General features: G+C 42.0%; 1 non-coding gene and 2 pseudogenes across 3 annotated transcripts; all 3 read left to right on the top strand.

The window, feature by feature from the left end:
* Positions 1 to 241: 241 nt before the first annotated feature.
* Positions 242 to 314, top strand: trnar-ccu (transfer RNA arginine (anticodon CCU)). The gene has a single exon. It is a non-coding gene; the product is annotated as a tRNA-Arg (tRNA).
* Positions 315 to 471: 157 nt separating this feature from the next.
* LOC146520498 (lysosomal leucine aminopeptidase-like) lies at positions 472 to 8,664 on the top strand (annotated as a pseudogene). Its single transcript, XR_014873717.1, has 11 exons — positions 472 to 666; positions 1,192 to 1,421; positions 1,532 to 1,615; positions 2,780 to 2,915; positions 3,262 to 3,402; positions 5,143 to 5,287; positions 6,179 to 6,376; positions 6,521 to 6,664; positions 6,757 to 6,942; positions 7,433 to 7,539; positions 7,659 to 8,664. The product of XR_014873717.1 is annotated as a lysosomal leucine aminopeptidase-like (transcript).
* A 5,294-nt stretch (positions 8,665 to 13,958) lies between these two features.
* LOC146520497 (lysosomal leucine aminopeptidase-like) lies at positions 13,959 to 20,179 on the top strand (annotated as a pseudogene). Its single transcript, XR_014873718.1, has 11 exons — positions 13,959 to 14,355; positions 14,709 to 14,931; positions 15,036 to 15,119; positions 15,428 to 15,569; positions 16,026 to 16,165; positions 17,036 to 17,175; positions 17,787 to 17,992; positions 18,138 to 18,304; positions 18,390 to 18,557; positions 19,279 to 19,385; positions 19,505 to 20,179. The product of XR_014873718.1 is annotated as a lysosomal leucine aminopeptidase-like (transcript).
* The last annotated feature ends 379 nt before the right edge of the window (positions 20,180 to 20,558 follow it).

The raw sequence follows: 20,558 nt of genomic DNA, 5'->3' as shown, positions 1-20,558 counted from the left end.
TAATCTCGAAGCCTCCAATGAACATGAATATGGGGCTTTTTCTTTCTGTTGTAAAACGGAACGGAAACATGCCAGCTACGCAGAAAGAATTCTCTTCGCTGTAGACGCGTCATGTTACTCTGAACTAAACCTTCGAAAAGCCCACACACGACTCCGGCTACGGTACCTACGATATGAAATCGTCGCAGGGTGATTGTTATGATCTCTAAACAGTTTCCTGTGAGAGTCACAAAGCCATACAGCCCCAGTGGCCTAATGGATAAGGCACTGGCCTCCTAAGCCAGGGATTGTGGGTTCGAGTCCCATCTGGGGTGGAAACTTATTTTCTTTCTTTCCTTGTGTCGAAACTAAAAAACACGTTCTCTTGTTTAGCAACTATCTTACTTGTTTCAGCAGCTTGTCTCGAAGTGTTTTCACGTGTACGTACTGTTCCCTTTTTCCGCTCCTGGCCGCAGCCAATCAGGAAACTGAGCTCGCGTCACCTTTGGACTTTCTCTGCATAGAAAAGACAGATTTCCTCTTTACTTCTGCCACTTCTGCTCGAATCATTTCTATGTCCCGCAGCAGTTTTAGTTTTTAGCTCCATTCTCGCAGACATGTCTCCACTAAATTGGTTACATGTCTGTCTTTTATTCATCGTGGCTGCAACCTTCGCCTCTGCTGACAGTAAGTAGGACGAGTACATGAGAAGTCACTGGTGATTGTTTAAGGATCTGAAGAATCAGAATCAAAATGTCTTTATTGTCATTGTCGCAGGTACATCCAAAATAAAAGTGGTATCCGATCAGTGCATCATCCATAGAAATATAAAAATTTAAATTAAAACAATAACATTTAATTAAATCACTAAATAAAATAAATAAAGTGCTAATAAGAATAGTATGCGCAAACATTCCCACACACATGCTTCAGTCAGTGCATAGATCATTTCAAGATTGGCGTGATGGACATTTTTTAGTAGCAGCATTCAGACATGTTATTGCGGTTGGGTAAAAGCTGTGTTTGAGTCTATTTGTCCTTAAACTAATTGCTCTGAACTGTTGCCCTCGGGCACAGTACAAACAGGGAGTGTCCAGGGTGTGAGGTGATCCAGTGATCCTTTGGTCGGTATTAAACTTTCATTTGTTTGCACCCATTAATTCATCAGAACAATATAGAGGAAAAAATTTGATTATGTTGATGTGTTCTCAGAGCTGACAGCAGCCACTGTGTACTGGGACCCCGATCACAAGCTTGTCAAGTTAAAGGAGGTGGTGATGGAGGTCGAGGGGGATATTATGAACTTATGGGTTCCTGAATGACACCCTATCCAGTACAGGCTGGAGTGTCCTTGAGATCCGAGCAGGGTATGGAGAGACTCCTGAAACAGATGAGATCACTTTCTTCCTGGCTGGCTACCTCGAAGGTTTCCTGACCGCCCAGTAAGTGCTGTCAGTTCTTATTATAACCTTATTTCTTTCACTCAAATTCTGAGTCTGGGCATTTTGTATTCATTCTTATACTTGTACTCATTCTTCCTTTTCTTCCCGAGGCAGATGATGGACCACTACACCAACATGTACCCGCAGCTGATCACCGACCCAAAGATGCTCGACCCAGTTCAGAAATTTATGGAGTGAGTATGTTCCCTTTTCCTTTTAGAGTTACAACCCGAGCAGCAGAAATGTCACATCTACTTCACAAACTGTCATCTTTCACATCCTCTTGTGAAAAAAGTTCAACCAAACATTTAAGCACTCTCAGCGTTGGCATTCAGCCACTCTTGACCACAACAGAGGTGTGGTCAAGAGGCGGGGGAGAAATATAGGAGTGGTGGAGAACGAACTTAACCTGCGTGTCTATTGTCTTGCGTAGTTTGGGAGATGATGATGGGTTGGGTGGGCTGCTCCGGGTTCTGTGGGCCCAGGCCCATCCGGACCAGGGCCCCCCAGCCTTGGTGGATTCCAGAGAGCGGGGATGCCTCCTTGGGCTCGGTCCACTCTCACTCTGGCGCAGCTGGCTGCTGGCAGAGCCCACGGACATGCTCCTGGATGTCCTTCATGCCCTGGGGGACGGGGGTATGGCTCCCCACACCCTCTAGCAGATTGTTTAATGGAGAAACCTTTTGAATTCAAGTGTGCTCATCCACACAGGTCGCGCACAGGTGTACACACGGGTGTTCACAAACACAAACTACACCTTTCTTGGCAAAGGCACATTGTGCGCTGTCAGTCTTGCGTGCTCCACAATAACATTCAACATATACGGTTACTTACACTTAGCCAGATTATTGCGACGGTGTCGTATTTATTATATTGCTCTCTTTTTTACTTGTTTTCTTTTTTTCTCTTTTTTTCCTTCTCTCAACAGGTGATCCAGATGATTTTTTTAAGTGCCCTTTCTCACTGTCCCTCTTCACCTCTGTTTTTTGTTCCCTCCCTCCCTCTTTCTTTCTTTTTCCCTTTCCTATCCCCCAGTCATGTCTGTCCCGTCTGTAAAACTGAAAATAAAATAAAATAATGAATAATAATAACGAAGGTCATTAAAATGGACCAATACGGCAAGCCTGTGATGACCCACTTGGCAAAGTAAACCTTTTGGGCATCTTTCTTGGCCTTCAGACAGTAATTCTGACAGCTAAAGAACCAAACGGGATGGTCGGAAAAAAGACCATGTTGCAGAGTTAAGAACATTTTTGATCAGGTTTTTCTACTGATGCAGTGTTACGGTGGGGTTTTTGTAAAGTAGCATTTATCTGTTTAGTTAAATGTCAGACTAAATATGATTCTTGTACGTTTAGGGAGCAGGACTCATGGGTCAGACAGCAGGTGAACAAGAGCGCCGATCCTCTGTGGAAACACGCCGGCTTCATCGTAGCTCAGCTGGACGGACTGCAGGCAGGAGTGGCAGCGTGGGCCGAGAAGCAAGGGAAGAAGGTAGGATAACCGTTTGGCTGGATTTTTGTCCCACAAAAACTCAACAAGAAAGCAAGAATGTTAAAAAAAAAATACTAACAAATAAATCTGCACTCTGAAATGCAGAAGCATCAACCAATAATTTCATATCAGGTTTCACAGCCTTAAGTCATGTTAAATATGAATATAAACTAGAATATATATAAATATATATGAGAAAATATATTTTCTCATAATTAATTATCTTGTAGCTTTTATTCTGTATGTTTTTGGGTTTTTTTTGATAAATGGCCGTCTCACTTCAGGGGCAGAAGCAGTGTTTGTTTGCATTTGATGACCAGCTGTTTATCTGTTGTCCTTCCCAAAGCCGCTGACGCTGTTTGACGTCCAGTTCCTGAACGCGGTGGGAGACCTGCTGGATCTGATCCCAGCCCTGGTCCCCAGCTCCTACCCTTCACTCAGAGACTTCAAACTTCCAGGGATGGGCCACTGCTCTGCACTCATCAAGGTCCAAATCATAACTTAATCACAGACTGTATATAAAAGATGGATATAGAGACCAAAAGTGAAGCTAGCGATTCCTAAAATCAACTCACTCTTTCTTCTGGTTGCAAAAGGAAGTCTGACTTGGAATAAGCATCTGATCTATGAACAGTGTTGGGGAGTAACGGAATACATGTACTGGCGTTACGTATTTAAAATACAAAATATGAGTAACGGTCTTTTCCCGTTTCATATGTTAGGCTATGCGCTCTCTATTTTTGGTAATTCCACGCTGGTGGAAATAAATAAAACACAAATTAAGAGGCTCTAATGCCTGTGTCTCCATCTCGTAGCCCATGTCACCTCTATTTGCGGCCTGCATAATGACGTGATGAAATATTTTTAAAATTATTGTTCAACAAATTATTTAATATGAAGGCAAAAGGTACAGGCATAGCCCTAAAGAATGCCTTTCAACGCCTTTCTCTGTCTCTCGTTGGCAAAGTTGACCCAGACAACAAAGTAAAGCTAGTTTTTGGCTACGAGCCCGACACGGAGCCCAACGCATTAGCCAGACGTCCCTTTACTACGGTTCGGAGCCGCGGACCTGTTTTATATATGTGCGGAATAATTTTATATACGAGATCGCTGCAGAGAGTGCAGCCTTACCTAATGTCCACCCTACTGTTACTCATTTTATATTAATATTTAAACATCTAGTTGGTAATGGTATGGTGAGTAACCTTCAGTAATAGTAATAAATCACACAGCAATAGTACATTCATGTAGTTGTAAAAAGCTTGATAATATATTAAGTAAGCCAAAGTATTCAGAATACGTTACTCTCATTGAGTAACGTAACGGAATATGTTACAAAATACATTTTGGGGCATGTATTCTGTAATCTGTAGTGGAGTACATTTTAAAAGTAACCTTCCCAACACTGTCTATGATCTCAGTAAACATCTTACTGTTCAGTTCCTTCTCTCAGTCGCTGGTTTCAAGTCTTGGTGAATAAACCGAAATGTTCAGTTTCTGCAACATAAAACAAGCAGTTGATAAGTTCACTTAATAAAAATGTGGTGTCTCCTCTTGCTCGTCAAGTTTGAGGGGGAAAAAATATGGCAACCAATAAAATGCCAAAGCTGAGGACCTAAAACACAAGTCTGCGCACTGCTTACAGTGGCCATCTTTTATTTACAGTCCTGATCAGGCTCTTATTCTTATTAGATATTATAAAAAATGCACACAACACAAAAAGCAGCTGATTTATACGAGTAGTTCCTCAAATTTCCTTCACAGCAAATTAGTAATGCTTCACTGACATCAGCTGTAACCTGATTTTCATATGTGTGCAAAATAAGAAGAACAAGAAACTACCAGTGAAGAGCGAATTTCCTGTGTAATCGAATGTGCTGGTGCATTAGTGCAATAATGCATTATTCATCTTTATTTAATATTTAAAGAAACTAAGTTTCATTTTCAGTGTCATAATTAAATCAGGGGACAGTTTTGTACACAGAGGTAAAATCTGTAACTTCAAAGTGTTTTTTGCACGGCAGCTTTAACAAATGTATGTTTGTGTTAAATAACAGGCCAAATTTAAAAGTCCTATAACGTCACCTGTTCTGACTTTTGTTCTGTCTGTTTTGTTGCTTTTGTTGAAAGGAAACTATCGAATTTAAGTTAATTATCTGATTAAGCTACATAACTGTTGGACATGACGCAGGATTGTCCCATTACTGATTTCTGTCATCATCTTTAGATGCTGCCGGGGTACAAGAACCTCCTGTTTGCTCATTCCAGCTGGTACACGTACGCTGCTACGATGCGGATTTACAAACACTGGGACTTTCACATCAGCGAGCCCCATACAGCCACTGGAAAACTATCCTTTAGCAGCTACCCTGGTATGTAAGAAAGCAAGAGCATTAGAGAAAATGTACCTCATTTATTTTGATTGAACCTTCATTTAACCAGGATAACATTACTTTAAGGTTACAAAACTCTTTTAAAACGTGTTCTATCCAAGACAGGCAGCATTACAATCAGTAACTGCACAGACTAGTACAACACAGATGAAAATACACAGCAAAAACACACAAACTATAAGAATGTAAAAGCGATGAAGTAAAACACAAACACAACCAACATTTATGAACTGCTGAAACAAACATGAATAAAAGTAAAAGTCACTGAGTTTATTGAATAGTACTGTGCTGTTAATATTCATGCAGTACATTTGTAGTAGCTGCCTCCAGGTCATTTAAAGACGTCTTAAATTAATTTGGTGAGATCAGCTTCTTTTTTTTTTTTTTCTTTTTTTTCATCTTTGACAACTTTATTTATAATTTTCCAATATGACAAAAGTACAGAAAAATATAACTCGAATTGCGATTACAAACACTGCCATTGTGAAACTGGTTACGCCACGCAGTGGCAAACCAGTTGAATGCAGAAAAAATGTGTAATCTATGGGCACATACAAAAAAAGTACTATCACGTGAACAAGGCAAAAAACAAACAAACAAACAAACAAACAAAACAACAGAAAAAACAAAACAAAAAACAAAACCCGAGATCGGCTTCTTAAGTTTTAGAGTTTTGCTGATGATTCCACTTCGTAATTCAGTCAGTGTCAGCCATCTCCAGAAGGCCAACCATTCATTCTGCTGTCTTTGTATAACAATTTTGGTTATCTCGCCCTCTTCACATATGGCCCACATGCAAAAACAACATCATTATGGAAGAAGATCATCCATAAAGCTCATGTTTGTAATGTGGCTTGTTTGTGGCTTCAGGGTTCCTGGTGTCGCTGGATGACTTCTACCTCTTGGGAAGTGGTCTGATGATGACGCAGACGACCAACGTTGTCTTCAACTCCTCCCTTTTTGACACAATCACCCCAAATAGCCTACTGGCCTGGCAGAGGGTCAGGCTGGCTCACAGTTTGGCAAAAACTGGAGAAGAATGGGCCAAAACCTTTTCCATGTATAACTCTGTTGAGCATGTCTGCCTTATGTACATGGATCTTTATACACGAAGCACAGAAACTGTGCTGTGTTTTGATAGAAAAAGCTAAATCATGCTCAGGCCTCTTTATTAAACTTTTTTCTCTTCCATAAATCCACCTGTAACTCTTGCAGGAACCTACAACAACCAGTACATGGTGTTGGACAGAAGCAAAGTGAATCTGGGCCACAGTCTCGACGACGGTGCGCTGACTGTGGTGGAGCAGATCCCCAGCTTGGTGGAGTACTCGGACCAGACACAGACTCTGCGCAGAGGCAGCTAATCATTTTCTACATTCAATTGTATTTTGTATCATATTTCATTTTAGACTTTTCTGTGATTTCGTCACCACATCCATTTCTGACAGGTTATTGGCCGTCCTACAACATTCCTTTCCATCGGAAGATCTACACAATGAGTGGTTACGTAAAAATGTGGGAGCTGCACGGAGAGGACTTCTCCTATGACCTCTGTCCCAGAGCCAAGATCTTTCGCCGTGACCAGTGTGACGTTAAGGACCTGGAATCCTTGAAGCGCATCATGAGATTCAATGGTGTGTGGCTCCATCTCAGCTTCTTAGTTTTAGCTCATTCTGCTGACTCTTTGTATGTTGCTGTTTCATAAGCTAGATTTTTGACAGCAGTACACTTCATTAGTTACATCTTGTTAGAGGCACACATTCAACAAGCTGCTGGATTCAAATCACATCTAGTGGATAAAGTGACACTGGAGGCCACTTCAGTACTTTTTTGTTTGTGTAAATTGTCACTTTCAAAAAGGCAGTTTGAGATAATCTGATCTTTGCGACATGGTGCGTTATCCTGCTGGAAGAAGCCATTACAAGATTGGTAGACCATGGTCAGTTTGAACTTTATTAGGTTGTCTAGTTACTGGTATTTTACTGTCTGATTAGATATTTGCATTAACAAGTAGTTGAACAAGTGTACCTAATTACGTGGCCTTTTTTTATTTAGCTATTCTCAAGCTCAATTCTCAAGCTTTAGCTTGAGCAAGCATGATATTTTTGGTTTGCTTGTTTTCAGACTACAAGAAGGATCCGTACTCCCAGGGTGACCCCTGCAAGTCCATCTGTTGCCATAAAGACCTGCAAAGAGAGAGGCCTTCACCAGGAGGCTGCTATGACACTAAGGTATTCCCAGAGCGCCACAATAGCCTTTTCATCAGTAGCAGTCATGCAGGTTTCATGAATTCAGATGCTTTTAAGCTCTACCCAGCTTTCTTCTTGTTGGCGTCTTTTTCCTTGTGCAGGTGACAGATTTCCACTTGGCTGGGGATTTCCGTGCGGAGGCGGTGAACGGGCCGACAACACAGGACGGACTCCCGCCGTTCTCTTGGGACAAATTCAGCAGCATCAGCCACCAGGGCCTGCCACAGTATTACAACTTCACTTTTGTCAAGATGCAGCCCATTCTTTTCAAACCATGAGCATCAGTGTGTGACTGTGTGCGCGCGACAGAGATTCTTTCAGGGTAATGAAGGTCCACGACCATTGGTTTTATCTGTCCTTTCCATTACCATCCTGCAGATGATTTTTTTTCTGCATGTTTACTATTGTATTGATGAGCAGATCTGCTTTCTTCTCAGCTGTCACTTTTTATAGGATTTCATTCAGCACTGGTAAACACAGATTTGCGATCTATTTCTAAACACGTTTTTTTTTCTCAGGGTGTCCTGTGTGCAGCCATTGGTGCCTTTGACGCTGACAGTAGCTTTATGATATGATAAAATGCCAAATCACAGCCGTACTCAGGTGCTGATCATCTCTTATGATCTGATTTTTGTTTGCTGCCTTTTTATTGTGCTGTGTGAAATTAAAAACCTCTTCTTGTATTTTTGTGTTTCTTTGCATGTCTACGTTATGCCTTTATTCCATTTTTGTTTTATACTTAAACGCTCACAGTCTGGACTTTCAGCTACTCTGGTTTAGTGGATTGTTCATGTGAGTTTGAAGTTTTCATAAATATTTAATGGAAAAGTAAGAAAGCAAGACAATTTGAAAACATGTCTTCATCTGTAGTTGTCGTCCGAAAAAAGTGATTTTTGGTATTTGCCTGTAAACGCCTAGCTCTAATCGCCAAACAAGTGAAAATAACGCCATACCGCTTCATAACACTTCTCCCACGCTTTACTTCAAATGGACCAAAATAGTCCACTCCAACAAAGCTTAACGGGGATTTCTCAGGGGTCACTCTGCTTTCATGCAAGTCAGCCATCTGCAGCTGGCCTGCAGCTCCATGAAACCTTCTACAGGCCACACACCTCGACATAATGTTTCTAATAAAAAAAACAGCACCAGGAACCCAGTATTTTTGATGCAGCTTTGAGAGTATGTGGTTCTTTTCACCATGAACCACCTCTTTATGAATATGCTTCAGAATTAGATTAGAAATGTGAAGATCTTTGACCTTAAAATCTTATAAATAAGCATTTTTTAAAAAGAAATGTGAAGATCTTTAGCGATTATGACAGGATGCTTGGAATCTTCTGACATGACAGCTCTACTCAGACGTCCGACAGCCCGCAGCACATCATCCTCCAGAACAGGATTCACCTTATGTATGTGGCTGCTTCGTTTCACAGTCTCTCCCCTTTGGAGGCGGGAATATCCTTTCGGGATATCTTTTCCTCTGACAGAACTTGATTATTTGCATCTCAGCAACCTCAACCTCTCCCAATGAAAGAAAGCCGTGGCAGAACTCAACCCTATGATGAGCACCTTCAGACTGAGTTGTATCAGATGGAGACTGGAAATGTGTCTTGTTCGGTGAGGTCTTGAACCTCAAAATCCAACCCATCACCCTGATGAGACAAGTCCAGAATGAGGCACAATGGATTAAAAGGGTCAGAGGATGATCCTCATCATGTGCTTGTGAGACGTCCATGGCAGCAAACACCTTAACTTCAGGATCTTCATGTTAAAGTTATTGCAAGTTCTGGGTTCACAGGCCAATTGTTCTCTGGCTGTATAACAAAATGCAGGACCAGATATCCATTCAGTGTCACGTAGAAAGGTCTCTGCCTTCATGCCTCTGGAGGCAAAGTCTGCAGGGTTATGCGTTGTGTTTACATTCCTCCACTGGGAGGCACTAGAAGCCTTGAGGATCTCTGACACTTGGTTCACCACAAAAACACGGAACCTGGAAGTCTCATTATTGATATATTCCAACACTGCGGTGCTGTCTGTCCAAAATACTGAGTTTAGGAGAGGTAGTCTCAACTCCCTCCTCCACATTTTATCCTCGCGAACTGCTACCACTGCTGGCATCAATTCCATGCGTAGGATTGTGACTGGTTTTAAAGGTCTCACACTAGACTTTCCCATTAAGAAGGAACTGTGTATCTGTGAGCGACTGGTGTGCAGCAGCAGGTAAGTAACAGCGTCACACCCCTTTCCACTCGGATCTGCAAAGTGATGCAACTGAGCAGTGGCCGTCTCGCTAAAATCAGGTTTTACATTTACAACACTTTCTGGTGCTGATGTTGTCCAAGAGGTGCAATTTTTCCACACAGCTTTCCCATTCTTCAGCAACCGCTGATGGCATAGCATCATCCCATCCTATCCCCCTCTGGCACAGATCTTGAAGGATCCTCTTGGCGGTGAAGCAGACAGGAGCAAGGAACCCCAGAGGGTCATAGAAACTGCTTACTGTGGATAGGATCCCTCTTTGGGTCAATGGCCTATTTGGGATGGATATGCAGAACTTAAATGCATCTGACTGTAGGCACCACCACAGTCCCAATGCTCCCTCAACAGGTTACGATCCAGGTCTATGACCTTAACTTTCTTTGCTCTTTGCTCCTCAGGTATGACTGCCAGAATGCTGCAGCTATTACTCATCCACTTTGTTAAGTGGAAGCCACCCCTGGCACAGATGTCTCTGAGATCCGAGTAAAGATTGATAGCTTCGTCTTCAAAGCCTATTGAAGCAAGGCAGTCGTCCACATAAAAACTATACAGATTGGTGTCAATCACCTGCTGGCTGAAGTATGCTTTGTTTTCCTCTGCGCATTTCCGCAGGGCATAGTTGGCACAGCTTGGAGAGGATGTTGCCCCAAACAAATGAACAACCATCCTGTACTCTTGCATGCTCTAAAGTCATCACCAGGCCACCAGAGAAATATCAATAGGTCAGAATCTTCCTCTGGCACATGCACCTGGTGAAACATAACCTGGATGTCAGACATCAAAACAATAGGCTCTTTTCTGAACCTCGTCAGTACTCCAACCAAAGTATTTGTTAAGTCAGGGCCACTCAGGAGCTGCGCATTAAGAGAGACACCCTGGAATGATGCTGCACAACCGAAGGCGACCCGCATCTTCTCCTTGGTAGGATGGTAAACCCCATGGTGAGGGATATACCAAAGCTTCCCATCACCAACTCCAGGAGTTTTGAGTCTTCCTTTGACAGCCCATCTGCTCATCATGGCTGCTCTCAGGGAAGTCCATCTTGAACTGCTGTTTCCATAGCTTATCCAGTGTGACAGCAGAAACTCTGTTGACAGTAACTGTTGCCAAACATCCTGGCCTTCCACAGCATTCTCGATTAAGTGGCCCATTCACTGTCCAACCAAGCACAGTCTTAACGGTGAAAGGTCCATCACCGACACTCCGGATGACCTCCAAAGGTTCCAGAGCTCTGGGCATATTCATGCCAATCAAAAGCTCCACACTGGCCTTCATTTCTGGCAAATGAACATGCTTCAAATGTGCAAGTCATCCAGGACCTGTTGATGTGGGACGTTACCAATATCTACAGGCATTTTGTGCTGAGTGAAGAGGTCAGGCATATCACAGTATATGTCACTGTCCAATCCAGCAACTTCAAGTTCAGGTACAATAAAAGTGTCCACCACTTTCTCCTGTCCCATAGTGCGCAGGAGAATTGTTGTCTTCCTCCCAGCAATATTCAGCCTGTCCATAAGACCCACTGTACAAAAGGATGCTGAACTCCCTTGGTTCAGAAAGGCAGATGTTTCAACTATTCTTTGACCTCTCTTTGATTTTACTTTAACTGGCATGATGGCAAGCTTAGTCTTGTTCACTGGTCCCAGTATGACCACTAATCTGGATTGTTATCTGCCTCATTATCAGGTTTGGCTTCATTCTTCTCCTTGTGGTGGATATGGAGTATACTGGCATGTCTGAAACCACAAATTTTACATAAAAGACGTTTTCTGCATTCTTTGCTGATGTGCCCAGTATACAAACAGCCAAAACAGATGCCATTCCTTTTAAGAAACGAAATCTTCTCATTATGAGGTATCTTATCACTTATGACTCCAGTGTGTGTCCGCCTTTGCAGACCAAACAAGCCTTCACAGTACTGTGGCGATCTTGAGCTCCTGTTTGATTCTGTCTCTTAGCATCAGAGTTGTACCAAAGCTACTCCTTTTAGCTCTTGGATGTGTAGACCGTTTCCCTCCATTGCTGCCCTTGGCTGTTAGATGTGTTGCTGGAACATCACATAGATTTCCAAAGACGGGATCTGTAGCGATTTTAACTTGACACTCAAGGAAGGAAACAATGTCAACGAATCTAGCTCTGCGATGTTGCCTCTCCTGGATGTCACATGCTACTATTCGCCATTTGTCTTTTAACTTATATGGCAGTCTTCTAATCAAAGCAAGCATATTGGCAGGTGTATTTAACTCAGAGAGATCATTAATCTCTTCCATTGCATTGCAGCATCCACATAGGAACAAACAGTATGCCTGAAGAGCCTTTCCATCTTCTGATCTAATCAGTGCTCATGAGTGAACTTTGATCAAATAAGCAGATGCAATCACATGTCCATTCCTAAAGTGCTCATAAAGCAGAGTCTTTGCCCTTACATATCCAGCACTATCAGACATATGTTGACAGTTTTTAACAAGTTCATTGAGCTGCTCCCGCTCATCTGCGCAAGATGATGCAGGCAGTCGCCAGCATCAATGATCTGTTCAAACGAGCACATAAAAGCCTGAAAATGTAAGGGATCGCCATCAAAGGTTTGAACCTCCCTTTTGGGCAGTGAAAAGAGACTTTGCTGATTGACCAACATACATTTTAATTTATTTTGTTTTTCCATAATGGACAACGGATTTTCATTGGCTACTGGATGAGCAGCTTGTTGATTAGACAAAGATGGAATTGGTCTAAAAGTGTCAGAAGGCCCCATAAGTGGGGGTGCAGGCCTTTCCCTTTTCATATTCTGTTGCACTGTTTTTACTTGAAGCTCTGCATTCCCAGTGATTGCATTACCTTTTGTAACCGTCTGTGGATCAAAAGTCTGTGCATCCACAATAAGGATTTCAAGCCTGTTTCCTTTCGTTTTAAAATATGATTCTATTCCATTAGATTTCCACAAAGCAACGACCCGCATTGTGGAACCAGTTCTCAGCACATTCAGTTTTGCAACAGTTGCAGCTATATCTGCTTCAAGCTGAAGTTGTTCTTTCTTTCTCCATAACTGCTCCTCCTGTTCTTCAAGAGAGTGTTTTTCTTTAAGTATATGTTGATGTGCGAGCAAAGCAGCCATTTCAGCTTCTGCCCTGAGATGTGCAGATGAAGGAGATGATACTCTTGAGCTCGACCTACTGCCTTGATTTGAAACAACACGTCATCCTGAACATCATTCTGGGGATTAAGACATAATTGAGGTTCTTTTCCCAATGTGCTCTTGCACCGCCACTTCTCCTCCCAGGGAAGTTTCCAGGCCATCATCTGACTATGCTTTGTCAGATGATGGCCTGCCTGAATGTTTTTCAGTTTCAGCAAGCCATATCTTGACATCCTCCATAAACTCTTTATTGTATTTAGCAATGCTTGAGAACCATATATTTTGTGTATCTTTCTCGTTAAATGAGATTAAAGAAAACAGAGACTCATGCAATGCACTGGCATCCTTAAACAAGTGTGTTAACTCATCAAACTGTGATTTAACTTGTGAATAACTTTTATCATCTTTCATAATCACACTTTTCATTTTGTTTACATGCCTTTTCCAATCTGCTTGGATGGTTTCAATTTTATTTGCAAAAGCTTTATCAGTGAGAACAATTAATCTTTTATCCTTTTCAGGTTTTCCAACAACAGATGCAGCTTGCATACCACTCATTTTAAGCATTCAACATAAGCAGCATGCCAAAATCCAAAATAAAGGCAACAGCAATTCCTTCAAACTCAGCTGAACACCCGCAGAGCCACACACACACACACACACACACGCACCCACCTAATCCAAAAACAAACGTAGCGGGGGGCGTGTCACAACATCATCTTCATGTGGTCGGAATCCAAACTGCGTTCAAAAAAGCAATACGCAACACAAAACACAGGTTACCACTGCCGCCTTCTCTTTCTCTGTCAGACAAGTCGTTTTTGTGGGTGTACTGGCGGCGGTGGAGTCAAAAATCATTAAAATCCATGGAAAAACAGTGATCAAACATTCCTGACTTGAGCGGTCAGCAAAAGTCGACTTCCCCCATCACCCGCTCATTCAGAAAGATTCCCTCGGGTGAAGAACAGGTGACAGGTCACTACTACCGACACCACGTGACCCAAAGCTACGCCTATCCACAACACCAGGGATTGTGGGTTCCAGTCCCATCTGGGGTGGAAAGTTATCTTCTTTCTTTGCTTGTCCCTAAACTAAAAATCTTTTGTTTAGCAATTATCTTAGTTGTTCCAGCAGCTTGTCTCGAAGTGTTTTCACGTGTACGTACTGTTCCCTTTTTTTCCGCTCCTGGCCGCAGCCAATCAGGAAACTCTGAGCTCGCGTGACTTGGACTTTCCCTGCGTACAAAACGCAGATTTCCTCTTTACTTCTGCCACTTCTGCTCGAACCATTTCTATGTCCCGCAGCAGTTTTAGCTTTTAGCTCCATTCTCGCAGACATGTCTTCGCTAAACTGGTTACATGTCTGTCTTTTATTCATCGTGGCTGCGACCTTCGGCTCTGCTGACAGTAAGTAGGACGAGTCCATGAGAAGTCACGGGTGATTGTTTAAGGACCTGTTAGTTTCATTCTTTCAGGAATGAAGTGGTGGTTTATTTCCAGCGTCCGTGCTGCTTGTATGAATGTGCTGTACAGATGATTTTTGTCAGCGTTGAGTTTTAAGTTGTTTTGGAGACTGAGTGAAGTGTTTCATGCAGTGTGATCCCTAGCCTGACCTTTAACTTTCCTGGCATTTAACTTTCATTTTTGTTTGCACCCATTAATTCATCACAGCAAATATAGAAAAAAATTTCATAAGTAAAGGAGCTGGGATCTGTGCCTCCCTTTTTGTTTATATTTTCATTATGTTGATGTGTTCTCAGAGCTGACAGCAGCCACTGTGTACTGGGACCCCGATCACAAGCTTGTCAAGCTAAAGGAGGGGGTGATGGAGGTCGAGGGGGATGCTTATGGGTTCCTGAATAACACCCTATCCAGTACAGGCTGGAGCGTCCTGGAGATCCGAGCAGGGTATGGAAAAACTCCTGAAACGGATGAGATCACTTTCTTCCTGGCTGGCTACCTCGAAGGTTTCCTGACCGCCCAGTAAGTGCTGTCAGTTCTCATTATAACCTTATTTATTTTACTCTATAGGCTATGGGCATTTTGTATTCATTCTTATACTTGTACTCATTCTTCCTCCTCCCGAGGCAGATGATGGACCACTACACCAACATGTACCCGCAGCTAATCACCGAACCAAAGATGCTCGACCCAGTTCAGAAATTTATGGAGTGAGTATGTTCCCTTTTTCTTTTAGAGTTAAAACCCGAGCAGCAGAAATGTCACATCTACTTCACAATCTGTCATCTTTCACATCCTCTTGTGAATAAAGTTCAACCAAACATTTAAGCACTCTCAGTGTTGGCATTCAGCCACTCTTGACCACAACAGAGCTTACAGAAGTTCACCCCTGACATTCATAATGTTGCAGAATAAAGAACAGTTTTGATCATGTTTTTCTGCTGATGCAGTATTACGGTGGGGTTATTGTACAGTAGCAGTTATCTGTTTAGTTAAATGTCAGTTCTTGTATATTCAGGAAGCAGGACTCATGGGTCAGACAGCAGGTGAAAGGGAAAAAGAGCTCCGATCCTCTGTGGAAACACGCCGGCTTCATCATGGCTCAGCTGGACGGATTGCAGGCAGGAGTGGCAGCGTGGGCCAAGAAGCAAGGGAAGAAGGTAGGATAACCATGTGACCAAAAACAAGAACAGTGAAAAATTACTAACAAATAAATCTGCACTCTGAGATGCAGAAGCATCAACCAACAGTTTCATATCAGGTTTCACAGCTTTAAGCCATGTTAAATATAAAAAGTAGAAGTAATAGTACTTAAGAAGACTTTTATAAATATGCTATAGAGCCAATAGTGTTACATTAATGGCAGTAGCAGTAATACTACATACCAGCAGTTATGAATTCAAATAATTATTTTATTTGCTTAATGGATCGACTTTCGTTTGCTGTAAGATGTGAGAGGGCTTTTTATGTTTTCTTTTCTCATAATTAATTATTTTGTAGCTTTTATTCTGTATGTTTTTGGGGTTTTTTTGATAAATGGCCATCTCACTTCAGGGGCAGCAGCAGAGTTTGTTTGCATTTGATGACCAGCTGTTTATCTGTTGTCCTTCCCAAAGCCGCTGACGCTGTTTGACGTCCAGTTCCTGAACTCTGTGGGAGACCTGCTGGATCTGATCCCAGCCCTGTCCCCAGCTCTTACCGTTCACTCAGAGACTTCAAACTTCCAGGGATGGGCCACTGCTCTGCACTCATCAAGGTCAGAGGTCAAAACACAAGTTAATCACAGACTGTATATAAAAGATGGATATAGAGACTAAAAGTGAAGCTAGCGATTCCTAAAATCAACTCACTCTTTCTTCTGGTTGCAAAAAGTAGTCTGACTTTGAAGAAGCATCTGATCTATGAACTCAGTAAACATCTTACTGTTCAGTTCCTCCTCTCAGCCGCTGGCTTCAAGTCTTGGTGAATACATCAAAATGTTCGTTTCTGCAACATAAAACGAGCAGTTGATAAGTTCACTTTATGAAGATGTGGTGTCTTCTGTTGCTCGTCAAGTTTGAGGGGGAAAAAATATGGCAACCGATAAAATGCAAGAAATGAGGACCTAAAACACAAGTCTGTGTACTGCTTACAGTGGCCATCTTTTATATACAGTCTACGATCCTGATCAGGCTCTTATTCTTATTAGATATTATAAAAAATACACACAACACAAAAAGCAGCTGATTTATACGAGTAGTTCCTCAAATTTCCTTCACAGCAAATTAGTAATGCTTCACTGACATCAGCTGTAACCTGATTTTCATAGGTGTGCAAAATAAGAAGAACAAGAAACTACCAGTGAAGAGCGAATTTCCTGTGTAATCGAATGTGCTGGTGTGTTAGTGCAGAAACGCATTATTCAATTTTAACAAATGTATGTTTGTGCTAAATAACAGGCCAAATTTAAAAGTCCTATAACGTCACCTGTCCTGACTTCTTTTCTGTTTTGTTGCTTTTGTTGAAAGGAAACTATCAAATTTATGTTAATTATCTAACTAAACCAACGCTATTATGCTGATTAGCTACATAACTGTTGGACATGACGCAGGATTGTCCCATTACTGATTTCTGTCATCATCTTTAGATGCTGCCGGGGTACGAGAACCTCCTGTTTGCTCATTCCAGCTGGTACACGTACGCTGCTACGATGCGGATTTACAAACACTGGGACTTTCACATCAGCGAGCCCCATACAGCCACCGGAAAACTATCCTTTAGCAGCTAACCCTGGTATGTAAGAAAGCAAGGAGCATCAGAGAAAATGTACCTCATTATTTGATTGAACCTTCATTAACCAGGATAACATTACTTTTAGGTTACAAAACTCTTTTAAAACGTGTTCTATCCAAGACAGGCAGCATTACAATCAGTAACTGCACAGACTAGTACAACACAGATGAAAATACACAGCAAAAACACACAAACTATAAGAATGTAGAAGCGATGAAGTAAAACACAAACACAAACCAACATTTATGAACTGCTGAAACAAACATGAATAAAAGTAAAAGTCACTGAGTTTATTGAATAGTACTTGTGCTGTTAATATTCATGCAGTACATTTGTAGTAGCTGCCCTCCAGGTCATTTAAAGACGTCTTAAATGAATTTGGTGAGATCGGCTTCTTAAGTTTTAGAGTTTTGCTGATGATTCCACTTCGTAATTCAGTCAGTGTCAGCCATCTCCAGAAGGCCAACCATTCATTCTGCTGTCTCTGTATAACAATTTTGCGTTATCTCGCCCTCTTCACACACAGCACACATGCAAAAAGAACATGTTTATCTTCTTAAGCTTCATCCATAAAGCTCATGTTTGTAATGTGGCTTGTTTGTGGCTTCAGGGTTCCTGGTGTCGCTGGATGACTTCTACCTCTTGGGAAGTGGTCTGATGATGACGCAGACGACCAACAATGTCTTCAACTCCTCCCTTTTTGAAACAATCACCCCAAATAGCCTACTGGCCTGGCAGAGGGTCAGGCTGGCTCACAGTTTGGCAAAAACTGGAGAAGAATGGGCCAAAACCTTTTCCATGTATAACTCTGGTGAGCATGTCTGCCTTATGTACATGGATCTTTATACACGAAGCACAGAAAACTGTGCTGTGTTTTGATAGAAAAAGCTAAATCATGCTCAGGCCTCTTTATTAAACTTTTTTCTCTTCCATAAATCCACCTGTAACTCTTGCAGGAACCTACAACAACCAGTACATGGTGTTGGACAGAAGCAAAGTGAAGCTGGGCCACAGTCTCGACGACGGGTGCGCTGACTGTGGTGGAGCAGATCCCCAGCTTGGTGGAGTACTCGGGACCAGACACAGACTCTGCGCAGAGGCAGCTAATCATTTTCTACATTCAATTGTATTTGTATCATATTTCATTTTTAGACTTTTCTGTGATTTCGTCACCACATACCATTTCTGACAGGTTATTGCCGTCCTACACATTCCTTTCCATCGGAAGATCTACACAATGAGTGGTTACGTAAAAATGTGGGAGCTGCACGGAGAGGACTTCTCCTATGACCTCTGTCCCAGAGCCAAGATCTTTCGCCGTGACCAGTGTGGCGTTAAGGACCTGGAATCCTTGAAGCACATCATGAGATTCAATGGTGTGTGGCTCCATCTCAGCTTCTTAGTTTTAGCTCATTCTGCTGACTCTTTGTATGTTGCTGTTTCATAAGCTAGATTTTTGACAGCAGTACACTTCATTAGTTACATCTTGTTAGAGGCACACATTCAACAAGCTGCTGGATTCAAATCACATCTAGCAGTTGAGAGGATCTGAGCTTTGCGATGTGGTCCGTTGTCCTGCTGGAAGCAGCCATTAGAAGATTGGTAGAACATGGTCATAACAGTCATAACACATACTGAAGTGGATTTGGGGATTTAAATGATGCTCCAGTTTGAACTTTAGCAAGTTGTCTTCACCATGTCTATGTGCATAAATCCACTGTGTTACTGCTGTTTTACTGTCTGATTAGATATTTGCATTAACAAGTAGTTGAACAACTGTACCTAAATTAAGGTGGGCCTTTTCCCAGCTATTCTGGTAGCTTGAGCTGATATAAGTTTATACATTTCCTTTAGGTACCTCTTCTGTTCAGACTTGTTGCACGTCTGTTTAAACCAAAGATGCACAGGTAGAGCATTTCTTCCCACCCAGGACCACGAGTGTCCCGGGGTTTCTTCTGCAGTAGCCAGTGTGATAGCTGAACTGTGACACAGAATTAGACTTAGTTGGATCTCTGTTTAAATTTTGAAATCTTTTCATTTCTTTTTCCAGTAGCCACCCATTCACAAGCATGATATTTTTGGTTTGCTTGGTTTCAGACTACAAGAAGGATCCGTACTCAAAGGGTGACCCCTGCAAGTCCATCTGTTGCCGTAACGACCTGCAAAGAGAGAGGCCTTCACCAGGAGGCTGCTATGACACTAAGGTATTCCCAGAGCGCCACAATAGCCTTTTCATCAGTAGCAGTCATGCAGGTTTCATGAATTCAGATGCTTTTAAGCTCTACCCAGCTTTCTACTTGTTGGCGTCTTTTTCCCTGTGCAGGTGACAGATTTCCACTTGGCTGGGGATTTCCGTGCGGAGGCGGTGAACGGGCCGACAACACAGGACGGACTCCCGCCGTTCTTTTGGGACAAATTCAGCAGCATTAGCCACCAGGGCCTGCCACAGTATTACAACTTCACCTTTATCAAGATGCAGCCCATTCTTTTCGATCCATAAGCATCAGTGTGTGACTGTGTGCGCGCGACAGAGATTCTTTCAGGGTAATGAACGTCCATCAGTACAACCCTGATTTTATCTGTCCTTTCAATGTCCATCCAGCAGATGATTTTTTTTTTTCTGCATGTTTGCTATTGCATCCATGAGCAGATCTGCTTTCTTCTCAGCTGTCACTTTTTTTTTATATATAGGATTTCATTCAGCACTGGTAAACACAGATTTCCGATCTATTTCTAAACACATTTTTTTGCTCAGGGTATCCTGTGTGCAGCCATTGGTGCCTTCGACGCTCACAGTAGCTTTATGATATGATAAAATGCCAAATCACAAAATCAGCAGATGTGCCACCTTAATGTAAAATCTTTATTTTTGATGCTTGAATGTCTTCATATATACAAACACTATTGCTGCAGGAGTAGAGGAAACAATCAGTGCAATGCCGTACTCAGGAGCTGATCATCTCTTATGATCTGATTTTTGTTGCTGCTTTTTTATTGTGCTGTGCAAAATTAAAAACCTCTTTTTGTATTTTGTGTTTCTTTCTTTGCATGTCTACGATATGCCTTTTATTCCATTTTGTTTTACACTTAAATTCTCACAGTCTGGACTTTCAGCTACTCGGGTTTAGATTTTTTTCTGGTGCGGGGTCATTTGACGTGTGAGATTTTAAAACATATGTTTGAGTGATTAAGTTTAAACTTTACTCAGATTTCAGTTAGTTTTCCTCACAATCTAAACTCAGTTCTATTAAATCTACATCAAATTAAGTGAGCTCAAGTTTAGGCTTTAAATCAGATCCCCACAAAAAGAAATCAAACCAGGACATTAGGATTGGAATCTCATCGAGCTCTGTGGTGAACTTCTCTAAATGGATGTG

Source organism: Neolamprologus multifasciatus, chromosome 4, assembly GCF_963576455.1.
Source record: "Neolamprologus multifasciatus chromosome 4, fNeoMul1.2, whole genome shotgun sequence".
Lineage (NCBI taxonomy): Eukaryota > Metazoa > Chordata > Actinopteri > Cichliformes > Cichlidae > Neolamprologus > Neolamprologus multifasciatus.
This window is presented reverse-complemented; position numbering and strand designations above follow the sequence as displayed.